The 23,486-nt window shown below is 36.0% G+C and overlaps 1 protein-coding gene across 1 annotated transcript in view; it reads right to left on the bottom strand.

The window, feature by feature from the left end:
* CNTNAP2 (contactin associated protein 2) overlaps positions 1-23,486 on the bottom strand; it is a 1,934,648-nt gene that overhangs the window by 1,521,526 nt on the left and 389,636 nt on the right. The gene's annotated exons all lie outside the window — the stretch shown is intronic.

Here is a 23,486-nt window from a genome sequence, read left to right as displayed (position 1 = left end):
AATAAAAGAGAATAGAAATGTGGAATACAATGTTATTTTCAACAACAACAACAACAACGAAAACCCTATAATTCAGATTATCTTAGTGAAGTCTGAAATTGAGTGTTCTGGATAAAATAAGCTGGGAATGGAACCACCATTTGACCCAGCTATCGCACTTCTCGGACTATTCCCTGAGGACCTTAAAAGAGCGCACTATAGGGATACGGCTGCATCAATGATTATAGCGGCACAATTCACAATAGCTAGACTGTGGAACCAACCTAGATGCCCTTCAATTGATGAATGGATAAAAAAAAATGTGGCATCTATACACAATGGAGTATTATGCAGCACTAAGAAATGACAAAATCATAGAATTTGCGGGGAAATGGATGGCATTAGAGCAGATTATGCTAAGCGAAGCTAGCCAAGCCCTAAAAAACAAATGCCAAATGTCTGCTTTGATATAAAGAGAAAAACTAAGAACAGAACAGGAAGAAAGAGCATGAGGAAAAGACTACAGTAAACAAAGACGAATGGGGGGAGAGAAACGGAGAGAGAAGGGAAAGCATATGGAAATGGTAGGAGACCTTCAAGGATACATAAAATTATAAGAGGTTATGAGGGGCAAGGGGGAGGGAAAAAAAAAAGGGAGAGAATTGAACAACAGCAGGGGAGGTAGAGAGGGAAGATGGGAGGGGAGGGGAGGGGAGGGGGGATAGTAGGGGATAGGAAAGGTAGCAGAATACAACAGTCACTAATATGCCATTATGTAAAAATGCGAATATGTAACAGATGTGATTCTGCAATCTGTATTTGGGGTGAAAATGGGAGTTCAAAGCACAATTTGAGTCTAATGTATGAAAGATGATATATCATGAACTATGTAATGCGATAAATAATCAATAAAAAAAAAAGAAAAAAAAATATCCCTGATAAATTCCCACTGATACAGAATTATTCTATAGAATATATAGCTTAACATTGTATCCATAGCTAAACATTAGTATTTTGTCTTAAAACACACACACACACACACACACACACACACACACACGTCTAACTCTCCTATTGCCTACAGAAAATACATGAGGAAGGATAAGAAATGTAATTGCTTAGGTGAAAGGAGACGGTGGCTTGGGGTCAATTTGGGGCATGCTGCCCTGGTTGAATCTAAAGTTGTAGATCTTCAGCAACTTAGAACAGTAGGTAAAACATGGGTAAATGGATCACAAAGAGGTATAAGAGACTGTTGGCTAAAGGGAAAGAGGATTCTCCTCTGCAATATTACATAGCCTGAGGAACTTGCAGCAGGCTGTTTTTTCATTTCAATAAATTACTTGGTATCATGTAATAAATAATGAGATACCAGGAATTACATCTTATTTTCCACTCAATGCCTGTCACATTTACTGGTTTCTTGTTAGATTCATGTGAGGGGGTTAGAATTAAACATTTTGTGCATGTGATCCGTTTTAGTCTCTCCCTGGAATCCAATGTGTGAACCTCTCAATGATAAACTGCATGTCCTTCTACGAATGAGTCTCCAGCAGCCATAAGCAAGGCACCCATTTGACTGATTTGAAAGCTTAAGTGAAGGTTAAGAGTCCTTTCAGTTTGTGGAGCTTTCTAGAGGCTTCTCAGTGGGCTGGCGTTTGGGCACACAAAGAGTTCTGAGATGTTTCACATTATGACATTTTCATTAGTCAAAAAAAAAAAAATTTCTGCATAGATTGCTATTATTTTCCATACAATTCATCATTAAGATTTCCAAGGGGGTGTGTGTGTGCGTGTGTGTGTAAATCCTATCATATCTTCTCCTCTGTGGTGCTCAGTAAGGAATGATATTTTGAGGAGTAGCTATTTGAGACTGGAGACAAATAACACTTGTTTAGAGAATCTTTAACAAGGAAGCTTGGAGAGGCAATAAGGGATTGACTGTATTCTCTAGAGAACTGTCTTAAAGCCCTGACATTCCTCTCTTGGATCAAACATGTAATGGAATCATCTAGAGAAAGTGATTTTATACCATTACAGGCAGCTTTGTGTTTCCACTTAGAATATTTATTTAGCAGATAAGTGAAAAACAAAGTAAAATTGTTCAGCCACAATTTTTGAGCCCTAGGTCTCAAGGGCTTGGCCATCTGGTAGACATAGTTGAAGATTATTTAAAAGGTTTTCCCCATATGGATGTGATATGAATCATACTTTTGAAAATAGGAAACGTTGAAAGGGGAGTTTACAGACCAGAGATGAAAAAAAATCTGAATTTATTTTCTTTCACTAGATGTCTGTATCCGCAGCTGTGAATACACTGCAGGTTACAGAGAGAAAGAGTTTGGGAGTTTATATTCCGGAGTTCGACAATTTTCAGGTTGGATGATGTCAAGCATAATTTTACCTGTGTAAAGTTTAAATTTTTGCATTTATATGATGAATATGAAATGGGGTTTAGAGGATATTTACATAAGAGGGCTCCTAGAACATACCTAGTTATAGTAAGTATTCAGTCAATGGTAGTAGTAGAAACACAATTTAAATGCATCAGATACATTGTAATCTTCCTTCATTCCCCCCAAATAGTCCAATGAAACTTAAAATAAATAAATATCTCACTTGGGAAGCAAATCTTACAGGATTCTTATGTCCTAAGGTTGTTTTTCTGGAGCAGAGGATAATCAAAATGCCTGTATCCAGATGTAAGGATGAGATCCAAGCAACAAATTTCTGAGAAATCAAATCTTCTCTGAAAAATTTTAATACAAGCCCACTAATTAACAGTTGGGGAACTGGAGATTTAATATGGCTCCAGGCAGAACGATCTCATTCAATTATGATTCTACTAAGTTCTAGTTGTTGGGTTTCCTTTCTAGTAGCTGGAAAACACAACCTGGATGTTTGAAAAGCAATAACAGCAATAAAAAAATACTTTTAAACAACAAAAACCTGTCAATCTTAAAGAAATTAGATACAAATAATTAAAATATTTAAATATTTCGTTCCCAGATATAAAAGGTAAAGGCACAGGCCACAGAGAGCGCTGTGGTAATAGATGCCCACCTAGGAAAAGTATTGACCTGGGACTGTCCCCTGCTCCCCATCACAACCAGTCTCTGGCTCTGTTCATAGGTCTTCATCCCTCTTCAGCAACCAAAGTCACTGATCTTAACCTTTTCTTTTCAAAAGCAATGAAAAATAAATGTACTGAAATTTTACTTGTGTTCATTACAATTAAAGCTTGAATGAAATATTAATGAGTTCAGAATTTTACTGTGTATTTTAAGTGAGCAAAGGAAATTATAAATACAAAGCTTGTTTATAGAAATAGATATTCAGTAGCTTTATCCATATACTAAGCTTTTTTTATATATTATTCAATTAAAAAATCCACTTCTTTTTTTTCCCTTAAGTTGAACATTATTCTTATTGGTCAGATGCAAATTTTAATTTAATGAGGATACAAACATTTAAAATATAATTTGGTAGAAATGGTGGTGTCTCTTTGGAATCTATATCTTAGATTCTCTCAGTTATTGTCAGTATCATGTTCTTTGGCCACATTGGAAGTTCCTTAGGTTTTCAATACCCTAAAATGTTACAAAGTCTTTTCAGAGAAGATTTGAGACAGTGAATATTTTAGTTTTGTGAAATCCAGCACACAAGGAATTCTAGATTTTTGGAGGAATATGTATTTGTGAACTGTGAATTTCTTTGTCTAAGAAATCTATAAATCTAGTCTCAACACAGGTTAGAAATTTAGCTGTAAGCAAAACAGAAGCCACCGAATCTGTCTCTTGTACCTCTGGGCAGAGCCATGACTGCTTTTACTTTTATTATTTACTTATTCTTTTTAAGTAGCAAAGGCATTACTGAAACTACTTCACATTCTTTAAATAGTAAATAAAAATGTTGAGAATGAAGTTTGGACTGATCTAAGTACCAAAATTAGTCAAAGAATTTTAAATTTGCAAAAATTATGTTGGCAAATGATAAGATAATTTAATGACACCTCTTGAGTACAGAAACTCCTGTTGACAGCAGGGAATCACTATTCCTGGTTGAAATAGTGACCACCTGCAGCTGTTATGGTGGAGCCTCCCCATTCTTAGGACCTACAGATTGTTTCATCTATCTAAGGATGGTTTTTTGAAAATGGTTGTAACAGTGAATTCTCATTCACTGAGTACATGGACATGTGGAAATTGTCATTAACCACCAAGATACATATAACTAAACTGGTTTACAGAATTATCTCTAGAACTCTCTGGAAAATTAATAGAAGATAAAGAGTGCCTGGGCATGGTGATTTCCAAGTCTGAGGTGTTCATTTACCTCCTTTAAAGAAAACCTGGCAAAGAGTCTTCCCAACCTCTAACCTGAGGGATGTCACAAAACCACCCTTTATCAAAAGCAAAGGTGGCAAAATGGTGAGTTACTGCCTAAAGTATCATAACCACAACCATACCGAAAGAGCCAGAGAATCATGATCTTTATAGAGGGAAAGCAGGTGGGATTGTGAAATGAGCTGTCTGAACTGCCTACAAGCTAAACGTGACTGTCCCCAGAGCTGAATCCTCCCATTGGCTCTCCCAACAGGACCTATATAAGTTTGAGTAGTTACATGCTGTCCACATCAACTCTGAGCAGTTGCTAACCCCAGAGAGTGGAAGATATAACCAGGGTGTTGGGAAAAGTCTCTTTTAAAATTAAAATGGGTTCTCCTTTAGAAAGCTCTCAGTAGTGTTCAAAGTCTATTAGGTGATGGTTCAGGATGGAAGCATAAGTGCAACTGGAAGAAAAAAATAAAAGCAAATCTCATCCTTATCACATGGGAGTCACATGTCCCAGATTATCCATTCATTACCTCTGCTCTGGATCTTCTTAGGAACTTAACAAGGTAGTATATTCAGTGACAGCCTACCGTTCTTCACTGTCATGGTCTCCCACTGCAAATTACAAGCAGATGTTTGTTGCTTTCAAGCCACATGCCAACACATCAGCAGGTGTTGAAGCCTATTTATTTGTACACAGAATCTGCCCGCAGCCTTGAATCACAATTAGGGTGCATCCTCCTTGTTCTTGCATTCACTCATTTTCCCCCCTTCTTATTTATAAGCTTTTCCATTGATAAGACCCGAGCCCCTTTAGTCCTGATTGATACCTGTGGGTTAAAATGGCATCAAAAATATTGCCAAAATTAACTACTGTGGGAAAGCTAGGGAGGCGTGGTCTGTTTCCACCCAGTTTAGAAAGTTTTTATTACCTTGTAAGGTTTTCAAACTTTGTTACCAAGGGAAACCTAATTCAGTCTCAAACACTGGTAAGGTTGGCTTTTCTATCAGTACTAAAATTTCTTACATGAACAAACAAAAACTCAGTGTTGTTTCCCTTGTTTGGATACAAGAAATAAGTTAATAGATCCATTTAGATAAGAAGTACTCAAATATATCAGCAATAGCCCTGGATGTTGAATTTTTTAACCCCTCTTTCCAACTAATAAGTAATAACAAATGACAAATATTTACTCAAAAGTGGGTGCTTTATAAAAGTTCCTTTTCTGACATTCTAGGGTTCAAGGTGCATCCCTAAAGCTGAGGGACAGTCACTACCAGGCTGAGGACATTTGCGGTCTGGATTTCTACTCTATGCCACTGGCCTTAGTCAAAGCTCCTTTATTCTAATACATGTGAAGGGAAATAAATGGACAGAAATCAGCCAAGGACAGGCTGTGAGCTTCCTGGGCACGTGAGGCTCCAGGATGGGGCTTTGACCCACAGTGACAACCAACCCTTCAGACTGGGAAAAAATTCACACTTGGGGCAACAGGTCATTACTTATAACTATTTCCCACTTCTTTCAGATATATTGAGGGAATAAATTAACTATATAAGAAAGCAAGAAAACAAGAGAGCCAGCAAGCTAGAAAGTAAGGATGGAAACGGGGAAGGAAAAAAATTAGATTTGTTCCGTAGACATTTTATGAGCAACTGAGTGGTGCCACGAGACAGTTGTCATAAGTGAATATATTTTTTCAAAGAACCAACTTTTTGTTTTGTTAATTTTTTCAATAGTTTCTTTTGTTTCAATTTCATTGATTTCCGCTCTGATTTTAATTAATTCTTGCCTTCTGCTACATTTGCTATTGTTTTGCTCTTCCTTTTCTAGGGCTTTGAGATGAAGTGTGAGCTCATTTATTTGTTGGTTTTTCCTTTTTGTGAGGAATGACCTCCAGGCGATGAATTTCCCTCTCAAAACTGCTTTCATTGTGTCCCATAGATTCCGATATGTTGTGTCTGTATTTTCATTTATCTCTAAGAATTTTTTGATTTCCTCCTTTATGTCTTCTGTAACCCATTCATCATTCAGTAACGTATTGTTCATTGTCCATGTGATGTAGGATTTTTCCTTCCTTCTTTTATCATTGATTTCCAGTTTCATTCCATTATGATCTGATAAAGTGCATGGTATTATCTCAACCCCTTTATATTTACTGAGGGTTGCCCTATGGCATAATATACGATCTATTTTTGAGAAGGTTCCATGTGCTGCTGAGAAAAAAGTATATCCACTTGATGATGGTTGATATATTCTATATAAGTCAGTTAAGTCTAGGTTATTGATTGTGATATTGAGGTCAATAGTTTCTTTATTCAACTTTTGTTTGGAGGATCTGTCCAATGGTGAGAGAGGTATGTTGAAGTCACCCATAATTATTGTGTTGTGGTCTATTCGATTCTTGAACTTGAGGAGAGTTTGTTTTATGAACGTTGCAGCGCCATTATTTGGTGCATAAATATTGATAATTGTTATGTCTTGTTGGTCAATGGTTCCTTTTAACAGTATATAATGTCCTTCCTTATCCCTTTTGATTAACTTAGTCTTGAAGTCGATTTTATTCGATATGAGAATGGCCACCCCTGCTTGCTTACGAGGAGCGTGTGCATGGTATATTTTTTCCCAACCTTTTACCTTGAGCCTGTGTATGTCTTTTCCAATCAGATGTGTCTCCTGGAGGCAGCATATTTTTGGATTTGTTTTTTTTTAATCCATGTTACCAGCCTATGTCGCTTTATTGGAGAGTTTAAGCCATTAACGTTTAGAGTTACTATTGATATATGGTTAGTACTTCCTGCCATGTTTGATTATTTATCTCTTTTTTTCCCCCTAATTTAGATTGTTTCTCCATGGTTAGCTTTCCCCCCGTCCTCTGTCTTTACCGAGGCACTTCCCGCTGATGGTTTTGGTTATCGTTTTCCATTTCTTCCTCGTGTAGAGTTTTGCTCAAGACGCCTTGCAAAATAAATAAGATCGACAGACCCCTAGCCATACTAACAAAGAGAAGAAGAGAGAGAACTCAAATTACTAACATACTGGATGAAAAAGGCAATATTACAACAGATGCTTCAGAAATACAGAAAACAATTAGAAATTATTTTGAAAACCTATATTCCAATAAAATAGAAGATAGTGAAGACATTGATAAATTCCTTAAGTCATATGATTTGCCCAGACTGAGTCAGGAGGAAACTCACAACTTAAACAGACCAATATCAATAGACGAAATAGAAGAAGCAATCAAAAGACTTCCTACCAAGAAAAGCCCAGGACCGGATGGGTATACAGCGGAGTTCTACAAAACCTTTAAAGAAGAATTGATACCAATACTTTTCAAATTATTTCAGGAAATAGAAAAAGAGGGAGCTCTTCCAAATTCATTCTATGAGGCCAACATCACCCTGATTCCGAAACCAGACAAAGACACCTCAAAGAAAGAAAACTACAGACCAATATCTCTAATGAACCTAGATGCAAAAATCCTCAATAAAATTCTGGCGAATCGGATACAAAGGCACATCAAAAAGATTGTGCACCATGATCAAGTAGGATTCATCCCTGGGATGCAAGGATGGTTCAATATATGGAAATCAATAAATGTTATTCACCACATCAATAGACTTAAAGATAAGAACCATATGATCATCTCGATAGATGCAGAAAAAGCATTTGACAAAGTACAGCATCCCTTTATGTTCAAAACATTAGAAAAACTAGGGATAACAGGAACTTACCTTGACATTGTAAAAGCTATCTATGCTAAGCCTCAGGCTAGCATCATTCTGAATGGAGAAAAATTGAAGGCATTCCCTCTAAAATCTGGAACAAGACAGGGATGCCCCCTATCACCACTTCTATTCAATATAGTTCTCGAAACACTGGCCAGAGCAATTAGACAGACAAAAGAAATTAAAGGCATAAAAATAGGAAAAGAAGAACTTAAATTATCACTATTTGCAGATGACATGATTCTATACCTAGAAGACCCAAAAGGGTCTACAAAAAAACTACTAGAACTAATAAATGAATTCAGCAAAGTGGCAGGATATAAAATCAACACACATAAATCAAAGGCATTTCTGTATATCAGCGACAAAACTTCTGAAATGGAAATGATGAAAAACACTCCATTCACAATATCCTCAAAAAAAATAAAATACTTGGGAATCAACCTAACAAAAGAGGTGAAAGACCTATACAATGAAAACTACAGAACCCTAAAGAAAGAAATAGAAGAGGATCTTAGAAGATGGAAAAATATGCCTTGTTCATGGATAGGCAGAACTAACATCATCAAAATGGCGATATTACCAAAAGTTCTCTATAGGTTCAATGCAATGCCAATCAAAATCCCAATGGCATTTCTTGTAGAAATAGATAAAGCAATCATGAAATTCATATGGAAAAATAAAAGACTCAGAATAGCAAAAGCAATTCTAAGCAGGAAGTGTGAATCAGGTGGTATAGCAATACCAGATTTCAAACTATATTACAGAGCAATAGTAATAAAAACAGCATGGTACTGGTACCAGAACAGGCGGGTGGACCAATGGTACAGAATAGAGGACACAGAGACTAATCCACAAAGCTACAACTATCTTATATTTGATAAAGGAGCTAAAAACATGCAATGGAGAAAGGATAGCATCTTCAACAAATGGTGTTGGGAAAACTGGAAATCCATATGCAACAAAATGAAACTGAATCCCCTACTCTCGCCATGCACAAAAGTCAACTCAAAGTGGATAAAGGAGCTAGATATCAAATTAGAGACTCTCCGTCTGATAGAAGAAAAAGTTGGCTCCGATCTGCAGATTGTGGGGACGGGCTCAAAATTCCTTAACAGGACACCCATAGCACAAGAGTTAATAACAAGAATCAACAAATGGGACTTTCTTAAACTGAAAAGTTTTTTCTCAGCAAGAGAAACAATAAGAGAGGTAAATAGGGAGCCCACATCATGGGAACAAATTTTTACTCCTCACACTTCAGATAGAGCCCTAATATCCAGAGTATACAAAGAACTCAAAAAATTAGACAATAAGAAAACAAACAACCCAATCAACAAATGGGCCAAGGACATGAACAAACACTTCACAGAGGAGGACATACAATCAATCAACAAGTACATGAAAAAATGCTCACCATCTCTAGCAGTCAAGGAAATGCAAATCAAAACCACCCTAAGATACCACCTCACCCCAGTAAGATTGGCAGCCATGACGAAGTCAAACAACAACGAGTGCTGGCGAGGATGTGGGGAAAAGGGTACTTTTGTACACTGCTGGTGGGACTGCAAACGGGTGCGGCCAATTTGGAAAGCAGTTTGGAGATTCCTGGGAAAGCTGGGAATGGAACCACCATTTGACCCAGCTATTGCCCTTCTCGGACTATTTCCTGAAGACCTTAAAAGAGCACACTACAGGGATACTGCCACATCGATGTTCATAGCAGCACAATTCACAATTGCCAGACTGTGGAATCAACCCAGATGCCCTTCAATAGATGAATGGATAAAAAAAATGTGGCATTTATACACCATGGAGTATTACGCAGCACTAAAAAATGACAAAATCACGGAATTTGCAGGGAAATGGATGGCACTAGAGCAGATTATTCTTAGTGAAGCTAGCCAATCCCTAAAAAACAAATACCAAATGTCTTCTTTGATATAATGAGAGCAACTAAGAACAGAACAGGGAGGAAGAGTAGGAAGAAAAGTTTAACATTAAACAGAGACATGAGGCGGGAGGGAAAGGGAAAAAAAAAGGGAAATCACATGGAAATGGAGGGAGACCCTCATTGTTTTACAAAATTATATATAAGAGGTTATGAGGGGAATGGGATAACAAACATGGAGGGAAATTAATTACAGTAGATGGGGTAGAGAGAGAAGATGGGAGGGGAGGGGAGGGGGGATAGTAGAGGATAGGAAAGGTAGCAGAATACAACAGTCACTAATATGGCAGTATGTAAAAATGTGATGTGTAACCGATGTGATTCTGCAATCTGTATTTGGGGTAAAAATGGGAGTTCATAACCCACTTGATTCTAATGTATGAAATATGATTTGTCAAGAGCTTTGTAATGTTGTGAACATCCAATAAAAAAAAATAAGTGAATATATTCAAGGCCTTCTTAGAAACAATTTAACTACAGCATAAGTGGAACTACTGGTAATTTTATTCTATGTGTGTGCATATGTGTGCAAAGTTCATTTTAATAAAATATACAAGGGGAAAAAAAAAGCACCGAGTTGTCTGAAGAAAAGTGAGTGCTACTTTGGTTTTCTTTTGTTGAAGGAAAGATTAGGGAAATGAGGGCCCAGAGAAGGAAACACTGTTTGGAAAAACAAAAATAGCATGGCATCTGGGGATTGGAATAAAGTTGAGAGTGCTAATCCATCCATTTGAATCCCTTCCATTGTAAACCTGTAAAGAGGCTTCAGAGGGCAGAATTATCCCTCTGTTCTGTGCTGAGCCTGGTACATAAAAATAACTGAATCGTCTATGTGCTCTACTACCACATCATTCTACAGTCTTCAAGCAGTTGCCTTCCAACCAACTGTGCAACTGCATACTGAGACAATGAAGTACAAGTACGGTATTTGAAGTTTGATTCAGCACTTTGCAGGTGCTGGATTCTTTCTTGGAGTCACGAACCTGTCAGGCAACATTTCTATCCTCACTCCTGACTTTGCCATCACTAAAATCAGTAGGAAGCACGCTCCTCTCTTTATCTTTTTGTAAATCATTGCAAAAGACACAGACACAGAAGGACACAGAGCAACAAATGTGAGCACATATTTGACTTCAAATTGATACCATGTATCGGTATGTCTCTACAGATTGCTCACTAATTCATCCACCATTTCATCTGACTCTTTCCATCTCACTATGCAAATTTCACAAGAATCCACATCATTAAGTTTTTAACAACTCTTTCTTTGTTTTCTCCCACAAAAACTTATTTTTCTAATTGTTGCATCCTTCACTTTACCCTCATGGAACTAACTAACTCCTTTTATACAAACCACTCTTTTGTAGAATATGACTGTTTTTCTCCAAGATCCTACATACACTAGGAAAAAAAATGTATTATGCTTTGGGAAATTTAATACAGACATTGTGCCATCCTTTTTATTTACTTTTTTGTGACTTTGCTTTTTCATAATTTTGTCCAGCATACCATCATTATAGTCTTGACAACCATAATGGTAACATATCACCTTAAAAGGTTTTATTGAAAATTCGCATTTTTAGAAAATGTGTTCAGGTACCATCATCACTGACTCCCTGGGTACAGTGAGATTTCCATAATAGAGGCAAATGCTCTCACTCCCTCATTAGTGGATTGATACTTTTCTCAGTTTTAATTCCTGTTTCACAGTTTGGGTTAGTAGCAATTTAACTCATTATGCAAGGTCCAGTAAAAAAAGAAGAACTGTATGGCTTATCCAAAATACAGATACCCTTAAGCCTGGAATTGTAGGATTCAGCATCTAAACTTAGGAGGTGCTGGTTTGCTTTCCAGTGTGAAACCATCATCAGGGACTTCCAGTGTCCTTTCCTCTGGATACTATCCTCTGGATACTAGAAGGGTTTACCAGAAACAGAGAAACAAAAAGCAGGTGTGCTTGGGTGCAGGTGAGTTTGGGAAACCCTAGGTTAAATAGTGTCAGTTTAAAAGCCTCTGGACCATTTCATGTCCACCCATAGTGGTATTTTGCACACACTATGAATTAAGTTTTCTTCAAGATACCTAATCAGCTAAGAAGGCTAACAGGGTCATTGAGCAGAGGATACTCAGAAGGTATCTTTCCTTGCTTTTATAAAATGTCTCTTTTGTTCTTTATTACAAAGCAGGAAAAGGAATCTCCTCATTAATACAGTGATTTTGAAATATCTAGGACTTTACTAGATGTTTTATATTTATTTTCAGGTAGCTGAATTCTAAGAACATTCTTATTATTTGGTCAAATGCTGAATCATCCAGAAAATTGCTTCTGTATTTTTTTGTGACTAAATGGTCACCTAGTTGCAAGGAATTTCATTTTTTATTTAAAAGAATTCTCTACACGCACAGGTTTAATAGTTAATATATTTTATAACTAAACATAACCCATTGAGAAATCACATTTTTGCTAATTTTATTATTAATGCACATGTACATCATTTTTAACATGTCATATCAACATACAAAATTCAAAAAGATAAACTGGATTTCCAACATGTAATCTGTATGGGAAATTTATTTTCACCCTTGCTTTTGAACTTTTAAAGTTTGTAGAGGACAATGTTAAATGTTCACACAATTATTAATCAACCATTAGTTTCCTGAGAGATAAAGTTCCATTGAATTTTAGATTCATCTTTTAAAAAGTGTAAGCTCCAATATTTATTCTATTTTTCTGAGTGCAGGAAAAAGAATAATTTTCAATTCAAAATGATATTCATTGAACATACATATAGATATCAATTATTTCACTGAAGATAAAATATTATCTTCTCTCTCTCCCTCATACACACACACACATACACACAGACACACACACATCACATACACACACACACAACATCAAAATCTAGAATCATTGATCCAAAAAGTCAAAATAGATTATTTAAAAATGCCTATTCACTGCATTCTATTTCGTTAGAGAAAGTTATATATTAGCCATTGTTTTCTGGTCAATTATTCCTTGACAATCAAAGAAAGAATAAGGAAGAGAGATGCTCTGTGTCTACATCCCACTACATAGAAGCATGTTAGGTCAAGCTCCTAATGGAAATTTCCTCTGCAATAATGAGGGGCAGTTATGTACAGAGGGCTAAAATACAGCAAAGAGTTCTCAGGTAGCTAATAGAAGAATCAATTAGGAAAAAAAGCTCTTATCTTGTCCTTTCAAGTTAATATGTTGACTTGTGCACTTTGATATGCCTTTGAGGGGAAAAATATATAATATACCAATGTATGAATATATATTTTGGAATAAGCCTTAGTAGCTCATGCATTGCATGTAATTACTGTCAGATCCATGGAAAGCTAAAATGGCTATTCATTAAATATTCAAATATACACTTTTGAGGTCATCTCATTAACAGATCTTGACACTATCTTGTCAGGTGGGAAAGCTACAACAACACTAAAGAGGTGACACATGACACCCTCTTGTAGGAAACTCTTCTGGCCATCTGCCCACTTGAACTGGCATGGTGTCTTTGTTTGCAATACCATTCATAAGGAACAGCACAAATGATTTTTGCCCTCATCTGTGAGATTTGAAGTTGAAAATAAGCTCTGGGTTCTACTCTCTAGAATAATTGTTTCCATTAAGTTCATGAAAATATAAATTATTGTGGAATTTTCCAAAAAGAACTAGGATACCATGAATCAGCTGAATCAATATTATGGGAAAAATTAACTTAGTAGCCAAAGTCACAGAAAAAAGAAGAAGGGAACTTATTCTAGTGACTTGGGGCACTCTTCAAAGGGACAGAATCCATCCATGGGGTCCATTGGCTGGGTGATCTATTTAAGCAACTGCCCAGTCCCAACACTGGTGACCTGCTGGGTCTGCAGGACAGTGTGCTAGGATAGGTGGGAATTTAAATGCTAGGAAGAATACATTGTATATATTTCTTGAAATGGAATATTTGGAAAGACTTTTCTCTCTTATATTTTCAAATCTCAAAAATGCTTCAATATATAAAATGTCTTTAATTAAAATCGCACCTGATTTAATCAAGTGGTTTCAATTACAGCATTGGTAATTTCAAATATGACTATTTGGAAACTGAAGTTTTCAACTTAGTTTTCTGATATATTCTTGAGACTACCTAGAGTAATTAAGAAAGGGAATATAGCTTTATAACTTATGGCAAAAATAAGTTAAACTAAACTACCTCCAAATCTAATCCTATTTTAATATTTGTAGTTACCCAAAGCAAAATGGTAGTCAATTCTTTGATAATAATCTAACAATTAGAACCACATATATTTTTCCATTAAACTTTCAAATATAACGAAATCGGTTGATGTTCAATTCCTTTTGTTTCAGAAATCTGCTTTGGAAATACGGTATATTAATTGTTCTTTTTATTGGACATATAGCATTTTAAAATGAAAAGGGAAAGTAGAAAAATATATTATTATTATGTGACTTTTTTCCAAGCACTTTTTGAGAAAGAACACAATATATCATGACAGACATATTGAATGAGAGATATGGTTAGATGTTCCCCAGGATTCTTGACATATTCCTATTGAGAAACAGGAATCTTTTCTAAATTTCAGTTTTATCTCACAATTTCATCATCCATTCAGATCTGTGTGGCATAATTATTTACCATCACTTCATCCAGGAGAAACATAATTAAGGTAGTTGGCTATAGTTTACTGTGTGGTTCCAGTCACTTGCTATAAGATAGAAGTTACTTCATAAACAGAAAATGAAGTATATGTATGTGTGAGGTTGGAAATTTTTCTTTTAGCTTTTAACTCAGACACAAATGTCTAAAACATCCATATGCTGGGAATATCTTAAAATAAATTTGCAAGGAAAGGATTAAAATCCAGATTAAATTACTGGTGAATTTTCTGTCCCTATTGGTAGACTCCTTTCAGAAGGAATCCTTTCAACTAAAAGTCTACAAATGGAAGGGGTGAGTCTTAGGGGGGAAATATTACTATGAGATGTATTTCATTGTTCTATTAAATAACAAAAATACCTAACTACTTGTTTCAAGGAAAGTGAAAGATAAAATCTTCATTAAAAATATAAAAGGTCATCTGCCCTTAGGAGAACTCCAGGTGGAACTGGATGGAATTTATTGCTCTGAGCTCCCTCTCATGATAAGGAAGATTAAAGTTGCTAGTTGAAGGGCAGCAGGAGCAGGCTGTACCCAGAAAGCTGATGCTCACTGCCCCAAGCCTCCGCTGTGACAGGCTTCCTGCCTGGTGGGTGCCTGCCTGGCTGAGCTCAATGGCAAGAAAGCTGCTGCCACTACAGGACTGCTGTGTGATTTGCCAGTGAATATGCATGAGAAGCTAATTTGCAGGGATTCAGTGAAAAGCAAGTGTTTTGATGAGGAAGACTGAAATAACAAGAAGGGAGGAGTGAGGAAATGGGATAAATATACCATAATCCTTGATTACTCTGCAAATATAGCAGGCATGGGAGTTTATCTTTTCCTTAAAGCTTGCAGATTTATTTCCTTTCATATTTTAAGCATGACATGGGCCACTGAGAGAAGGGAGTCACACAGTTTATTTTAAATGAAAAATGAGCAGTTCGTGTGCAGATTTCCTCTATTTAAAAAAAAAAAAAAAAACCAAAAAACTTTTTGCCTACATGTTGAAGAGATTTAACTTTTTTTTTTTAACCAACAAAACTTCTAACTACCTACAGACCAAAAGAGTTTCTACATCTAATCATGTTTATTCACTAGACTTTTCTTGATGGTTTTTTCAAAGCAAATCATTCCAAATAGAATAAAAAAGAACCACAACAATGTGGGTTACCCCCATATCTATATCACCCCTGAAATAGTAGTACTGATTAATTAATTCTAACACTTATTACACTTTCTTCTGAAAAAAATCTGTTATTTAACATTAACAAATAAGAAAATGGAGATGAATATACCTATGGATGAACAGAAGGAAATCCATATAGAGGAGTCTTTCTTTTCTTTTTAATTGAATTTCTCTAGATCTTACCAGTGGTTTCAATTAAAAACGTATTCTTGGTACATAGATAAATATAACTGGGCAACTTTTCACACAAGATTTTCTGTGTACAACCTGTAATACCCAGGAAACCTAGAACTACATACCTTGCCCTGAATGGCATGTGTGTGTGTGTGTGTGTGTGTGTGTGTGTGTGTGTGTGTGTGTGTTTAACTTCAAAAGCATCTAATCCATTATTGAAGAGGGCAGCAGAGACAATAAGAACAGATTGAAAATAACAAGACTCAGAGTCAAAGGAAAAAGCAGAAGTATAATATTGTTGTAGAAGAAACACTTCATCAGGAATCCAAAGTCCTAAGTGTCGTCCTTGGGCAGACCCTTGTCTTGTGATCCTGAGTAGTCACTTAACTTCTAGATACTCAGTTTTGCATTGGTAAAGTATGTGTACTTTCCTTAGGGGGTTCTTAGGAAGATAAAATTCAGTACTATCTGTAAATCTATTTGGTTACTACTAAGGGCTACGTGCACATTATTTGTTTCCTATAAAAGCAATAAATTGTATGCTGTCATTCATCACTTTGTAGCTCAATTTGCTTATCAGTAAAATGAAAAGAATGAAATTAAGTGCTGTCTCCAGAGGTGTTAGTTGATTGCAATTTAATTTTATTTTAATAAAAAACATAGGTAATGTACTGAAGACATGTAGGTCTCCCAGAGTGTGCGAAGAGGGAAGGTCATGACAGAAGAGTAAAACTAATGAGAAACCTAATTATGAACATGTATGGACGGAATCAAGGGCATAGAACTGAGTGGAACTAGAGAACAGATGCAGTATTAACAGGTTTCACCAGTGAAATGATTCAAGAAGAATTGCACCTCAGTTTAGAAACCAAAAGCAGCTATGACCATTGCCTAAGGTCCATCTGAGTCCTGGACTTATTGGCTTGTCAATCTCTTTGTTTGTCTCTGATTGTCTTTATTAAATGTAAACCTTCTCTCCTTTCCTCTCTCTTTTCCAACTTTATATTTGCTTAGGTATATTAAGTTTTCAAATGCTGCCATATCTTTAAACAGAATATGTGGAGGTTCACATGATAACCTGCCTTTTCCTGAATGCCATTAAATAATAGTTTCAAGATTCTAAAATATATTCTGACATAAAGACACAAAATCATGATCAATGACTACAAGGGAGGTCAGGCTATAAGTCTAGTACTATAAATCCAAATTAGAAAATGAACACAACGGCAGATGTCTGGTTTTAATGGGGTATAGAAAACTGAATTTTCTCCAAGGAAAGCAGACAGAAGATGTCCATTCATTAACAGGCTCCAATGGACATCCACCAAGCATGCAGTGCACACTATGTTGTGGCAAGCCAAAAACATGCTTCCTCAAAAAATTAAAGTAAGCTATTCTAAATATATATATATATATATATATATATATATATATATATACACACACACACACACACACACACATATATATAATATAATTAGAATCTATTTAATATTACATGTTGTCTCATATATAGTATGCTATATTAATATAAATATCTATTATATGCATTATATGTAAGTATATTTATAACTGCTACATTGTAGAAATTATCTAATACTTATGGCAACCTTATCTATAATCCAACACAGACAGATACTCATATTCATAAGGAAATGAAGGTTTAGGGAAATTAATTACTGGCCTCAGGCAATGCTGTAAGCGGAATTGAACAAGGTGGCACCCTCAGAAGCTCTGATTCTTGCTCGCTGAGCAATGTTGCCTCTCTAAGACAGAAAGAGACAGGGTCCTATCACTACCCCTGTTTTTGTACAGGTAACTGGTCCCTGTGGTCTGCAAAAATTTATCTCCAGAGAAGTTGTATTCTTCCTTCTACCTCAAAATATTGGCTAAAACTTCTAAATGCTAGTCATAACTTCTTTCTGTATTCGTTGATTAGATACTTCTTTCTCTCTCCCTGGTTGATTTACGGAATTTCTTTTTTTTTTTTTTTTTAAAGAGAGAGTGAGAGAGGAGAGAGAGAGAGAGAGAGAGAGAGAGAGAGAGAGAGAGAGAGAGAGAGAGAGTTTTTTAATATTTATTTTTTAGTTTTCGGCGGACACAACATCTTTGTTGGTATGTGGTGCTGAGGATCGAACCCGGGCCGCACGCATGCCAGGCGAGCGCGCTAACGCTTGAGCCACATCCCCAGCCCAATTTACGGAATTTCTAAGATACAAGTATTTGACTACCTATTAATGTTGGACGTTAGAGATGAAATATAAGAGTCTGGGCAATATCTTTAGGCCAAGCTCCAAGGCAGGACCATGAGATAGTTTCTCCAGGAAAAACATCTCTGAATAAATTAGGAAGACAATGTTCCATTTGTAGGCTCCTGACAACTCATCCACAGCTTATGGAGGGACCTAAGAATATGGTTTTGTGTCTGAAGTGAAAGATTCTGTGAAGGAAAAAGAATCATAACCTCCATAACTTTTCTCAAAATTAATTCCTGTGAGCTAGTCTTAAGATATTGCTTTGGCTATTCCCATTATACCAACAGACAACTTAAGATCAGGGAGTTTACTTAAATTATGTGAATCCAACAGGTCTTTAGCTGGACTGTATTATCCCAGGGTTCCAGGGAAGTCAAGTCAACTAAGAATCCTACTAGATACTAGCAGCTAGTAGTAAATAAATACTGATTGAATCATTTCTATCTTGCAGTTTCTACAGCACACGGGAGGATTCTGAGAAGCCAGATAACATATTCTGTATCTCAGGGATCTGGGGATAAGCAGTATTAATAACATCATAAGACGAGTCTGAGTTTTCAAGCAAGAAAGGTGGAAGAAGTGGGAGTCCAGAGAGACTCCATTTGGAAGTCATCTTTGAACATATGGCTTTCCCTGGGCCTATAAGGAGGGCTAATATCTATAGGAAGAATGGAGTCTTAAGAGCACAAGGAAACACAAGAATATAGTGGCAGAATTGGTATGTTGGTCATATTCAGAGAAAAATCTAACACCTGGCTGTAGATAGCACACAGATGTTTCTGAAAACTGACAAGTGAATCTATTAATTAACTTGATGGCATTTCTTTTAGATTTGAGTGTGATTTTTAACATAGTGTCTGCAACTACCTATACAACCTTTGAGAAATTAATTTCTCTAAAACTCAATTTTGTATCTGATACACAAGGAAACTTTCTCACAATGTGAATATGGATTATGATTCTATATATAAAGAATCTAACCATGTAGTATATGGTATAGGGACATAAATGGTTTTTTAAAATAATAATAACAATAGCAATATAATAATAACAGGATTGGAGTACATCCTCATTGAATTGAATTTTAGTTTTAACAAATTGATTGAACTATTAAATTATTTTAGTGTTCAACAGCCTAGAAATTTAAGTTCAGTTTTAGTCATTTATATATTAAAAATTATCTTTTAGCAACTGCATTTTCTATTTCTTCACCATGAAAATGAAACACAATGGCCATATAATTTAACTAAGTTTTCAAGGACAGGTACATGCACAGTTGCATCAGAATTAATTGAAATAATTATAAATTATAGTTGTCATTAAGTGGAGACAAAGCCCCATATTAATACATTCAACCCATATTTCTAAGTCAGAATATTGCTACTACCTTTTATTATTTATTATGTGTTTGCCTCCACACATGTCACATTGTTCTTTGTTCAATTCAACTTTAAATTCTGTTTGTCAAGTACATTCTATAAATTACTATAGCATATACATTTCTATATATGTTCTTTAAAACTGAAGAATTAATCTTTTTAATCACTCAGAACAAGATTAAATTAACAGAAGCTATGATTCTGAACTGTAAAATGTTAGCATATCCAAAACAAACTTGAAAAATATTTGCAAAAATAAAAGTGAAATGTGTTCAATTATTACTTTACAAAAGAACCATTCAGATCCCAAAATCTGTTATGATGGGAAGCTGTTTAATATAAATCCTATAAAAGCCAGAATGATTTATGCATATGGAACACTTCTTTTTATGTAGTCAGTGGAAACAAGAGTAGCAATTTTTAAACAAGTTAATAAAATATAAAATTTTTAAATACAAATATAAAATAAAATTTCTAAGATTAGAAATGTTTTTGGAGGGGTAATTTCGATTAAAACTTTTCCTGCAATTATTACATTCATCAGTTTCCCAGTATTAGCTCATCATGCAGGACGGCATCGTAGTTTATTTCTGAGAACACTCTTTCTATTCTGACATGTGAACCACGCCTTCATATGGCCCCTTTCTTGTGCCTTCTGATCAGCCAAGTTCTGGTTGTGAAGGGGGGGATTAAAAGGAATCCCAAGGCCTTGATGAAATAGAGTGGAGGGTCTTCCTCCACTATTAAAAATTCCTATTATTAAAAAATATACAGAAGGGAAATTTAGAAAGCATGGTTAGCAATTATTAAGATGGCCTGGGAGGTGCTGGTTAATTTCTTTCTATATTTTATATTATAATACAGATACATTTAAAGTGCTTTTGCCTGTGTACAACATACAATTGGCACTGGAGTTGTAATCTCACCTGAATTTTCTGAATTCTATCTCTAATGCTTGCTAAGTATGCATCAGTGATTGTTCTGCGGATATGAGCATGAATGGGAAAGTAAGTCCAAGTCCCTTGAATTGGTCCAGTAGAGGCGGAGATAAAGTTATAATAAAATACTGATGGCAGAGCATGCTGAAGTATCAGACAGATGAGCACTGGGTGCTATTGGAGTCTAGCCATGGATGTGCTGACTCGTCCTCACTTAGAGAAAGACAAAGGGAAGGTCAGGAACTTCTCTTTAACTATGTCAAACATGGCTCTATTAATATGAAAAGTGACAAATTGCCACCTCAGCTCAGTTGACATGAGTGTGTCATCTCCAACATGGCAGGACACTGAAGTGCTTCAGAGATAGCCAGTTATAGTGGAGCTTTGGTTTATAGCTATGAACAGTTTCAACAACAACAACAAAAAATACCCACAAGGAGCCCAGAATACACTGAAGAAATGCTTAGCCACACAAGAAATGCCTATAAGAAACTCTTAGCCAAATACATACAGCCTCACAATGAATGACCCAGCTGTTGAAAAATTTCAACTGTTGAAAGTACTTTGTATCACTTCATTTGTGCTTGCAAAACTCCTTGGTACTGAAAAGAAGCCATCCAGGAAGATAGCTTATTTAATGCATTTCCACCTGTGCACATCTTGACTCAGAGGAGGCAAGACAGAATCAGATAACAATCTAATTAGCCTGCAAAGGAATTTAGCGATAGGCAATGGGATTAATATAATAACCAAATCCTAGCTGAGATTGACTGCAGTGTCTGCTACTGTTTTACTACAAAATGGCAACACTTCAGCAAGCAAATAAAGGTACTTTAACTGATGGAAGATAACAATGATTCATTTCAAATACTGAAAAAGAAAGACCAAGCTTATAATTGGCAAGAAGGGATTAAATGACAGATGTGGAGATATCCAAATGTGTGGGCGTGTGAGAGGGAGGGAGCATTCAGGTGACATCTATTTAATGTCATTCTTGGTATGTAATTTAGATGACAACTTAAGAGCATTCATCAATATATGAAACTAACTAATCCAAAGTTGGATGAAATGATCTTTTATATTGTATAAAATAAAGATGGTTTACAGTAGGCTGAAACATATACAAAATTAAACTGAATTAAATATCAGACTTATGTCATTTTAGAAAATATTCTGTGATACATGAGCTGTCTCTGGCAATTCATAGACTGCCTTATAAATGGGAAATAAAATAGAAGGATTTTATTGGCTTGTTATGTTTTTTAATATTTTCATTTTTTTTTCAATTGACAAGCCATAATTATATATATTTATACATATGATGTGATATTTGGATACATGTACACAATTCTGAATGACTTAGATTGAGTTCATATCTTTATCAGCTCACTTATCTATTAGTCTTACATTTAAAATCTACTCTCTTGGTTATTTTGAAATACACAGGACATTGTTATCAGCCATAGTCATCCTGCTGTGTGATAGATCTTGAAATTTACTACTTCTGTCTGAAATTTTGTTGTTTGTTATTATTGAAAGCATTATTTCATACACATTTTAGTTCATTCCATGGCATTATTATAAAACATCTGAAATACCTTAATACAGCAAACACACACCAGAAGTTGTCAGTAGTTGAGGTACTAATCAGAGGCCCATATTTGGACAACATGAAAGACTCTCTGGTACATGAAATAAACCAGGCACAGAATAATAGGCACCACAAGATACCTTGTGTAGGACAATCCAAAAGAGTCAACTCTGTTTACTCAACCATGAAGAAGGAAAGTACCCCATTTGCAGGAAAATGGATGGAACTGGAGAACATCATGCTAAGTGAAATATGCCAGACTCAGAAATTGAGGATTATATGTTTTGTGTCATCTGTGGAAGCAAGAGAAAAAAAGGAAACACAAAAAGGAGCCCACAAAACTGGAAGGGGAAAAATGGAAGGTAAACCCACCAAGTGGAGGAAGGGAAACAGGACAGAGAGAACAGGAGGCAAAGTGGAGCTACTGGGGAATGAACTGACCAAATTATGTCACATCCATGTATGAATATATCACAAGGAAACAACCCTGTTATGTATGATTGCAATGCACCAATAAAAGAAAAAAAGGATAGTCAATCTCTAGAAGCTGAGCATTGACGGGAGGTTGGCAGCAATTAGGGAGTGAGAAAAGGGGGCATGGGTGGTGTTACGCTAAGGGCACAAAGTTTCCTTTGCACATGATGAATACGTCTTTGACATCTACTGTCCATCATTGCACCTACATTTAACAGATACTGTGTTGTCGACTTAAAATCTTGCTGGAAGTGTGGATCGTATACTGAGTGTCCTTTTCTACCCCTAAATGATGACGATAATAATAAAGAAAGACACTTTAGGAGGTCATGGACAGGTTAATGGCATAGTTTATGGTGAGGGTTTCGCAGGTATAACTTATTTCTCAACACATCCAAGTTGATCACATCAAATATACACAGTGTCCAATATGTTAATTATACCTCAATAAAAAGGAGAGGAGGAGGAGGAGAAGGAGGAGGAAGAGAGAAGCACACACTTGGATGTTGCTAATTCAACCGGTCAGCTACCCAGTTATCTGGTAACCTTTAAAGACTCCATTATCATCATGGACAGCAGCAATATTTTTCACAAGGGAAGAAAGTTTCTTAGTGAAGTAATATGTGTAGATTTGCTAAAATACCATGTCTGGGCCCCTTCCTTGTGTGCATGGTGTCCCAGCAGATGTGTATTGTAAGGGGTCACCTCTCCTCTTCTCTGGTATCTCAGGCCATGAATTCCATTAGGTCCCTGAAAGCCACTTCCAGAAGATGCTCTGGCTGGACTCCATCTATATGGTGACCAAATCCTACTCAGAGAGAGC

Source organism: Spermophilus citellus, assembly GCF_964194105.1.
Source record: "Spermophilus citellus genome assembly, chromosome: 3".
Classification (NCBI taxonomy): Eukaryota; Metazoa; Chordata; class Mammalia; order Rodentia; family Sciuridae; genus Spermophilus; species Spermophilus citellus.
This window is presented reverse-complemented; position numbering and strand designations above follow the sequence as displayed.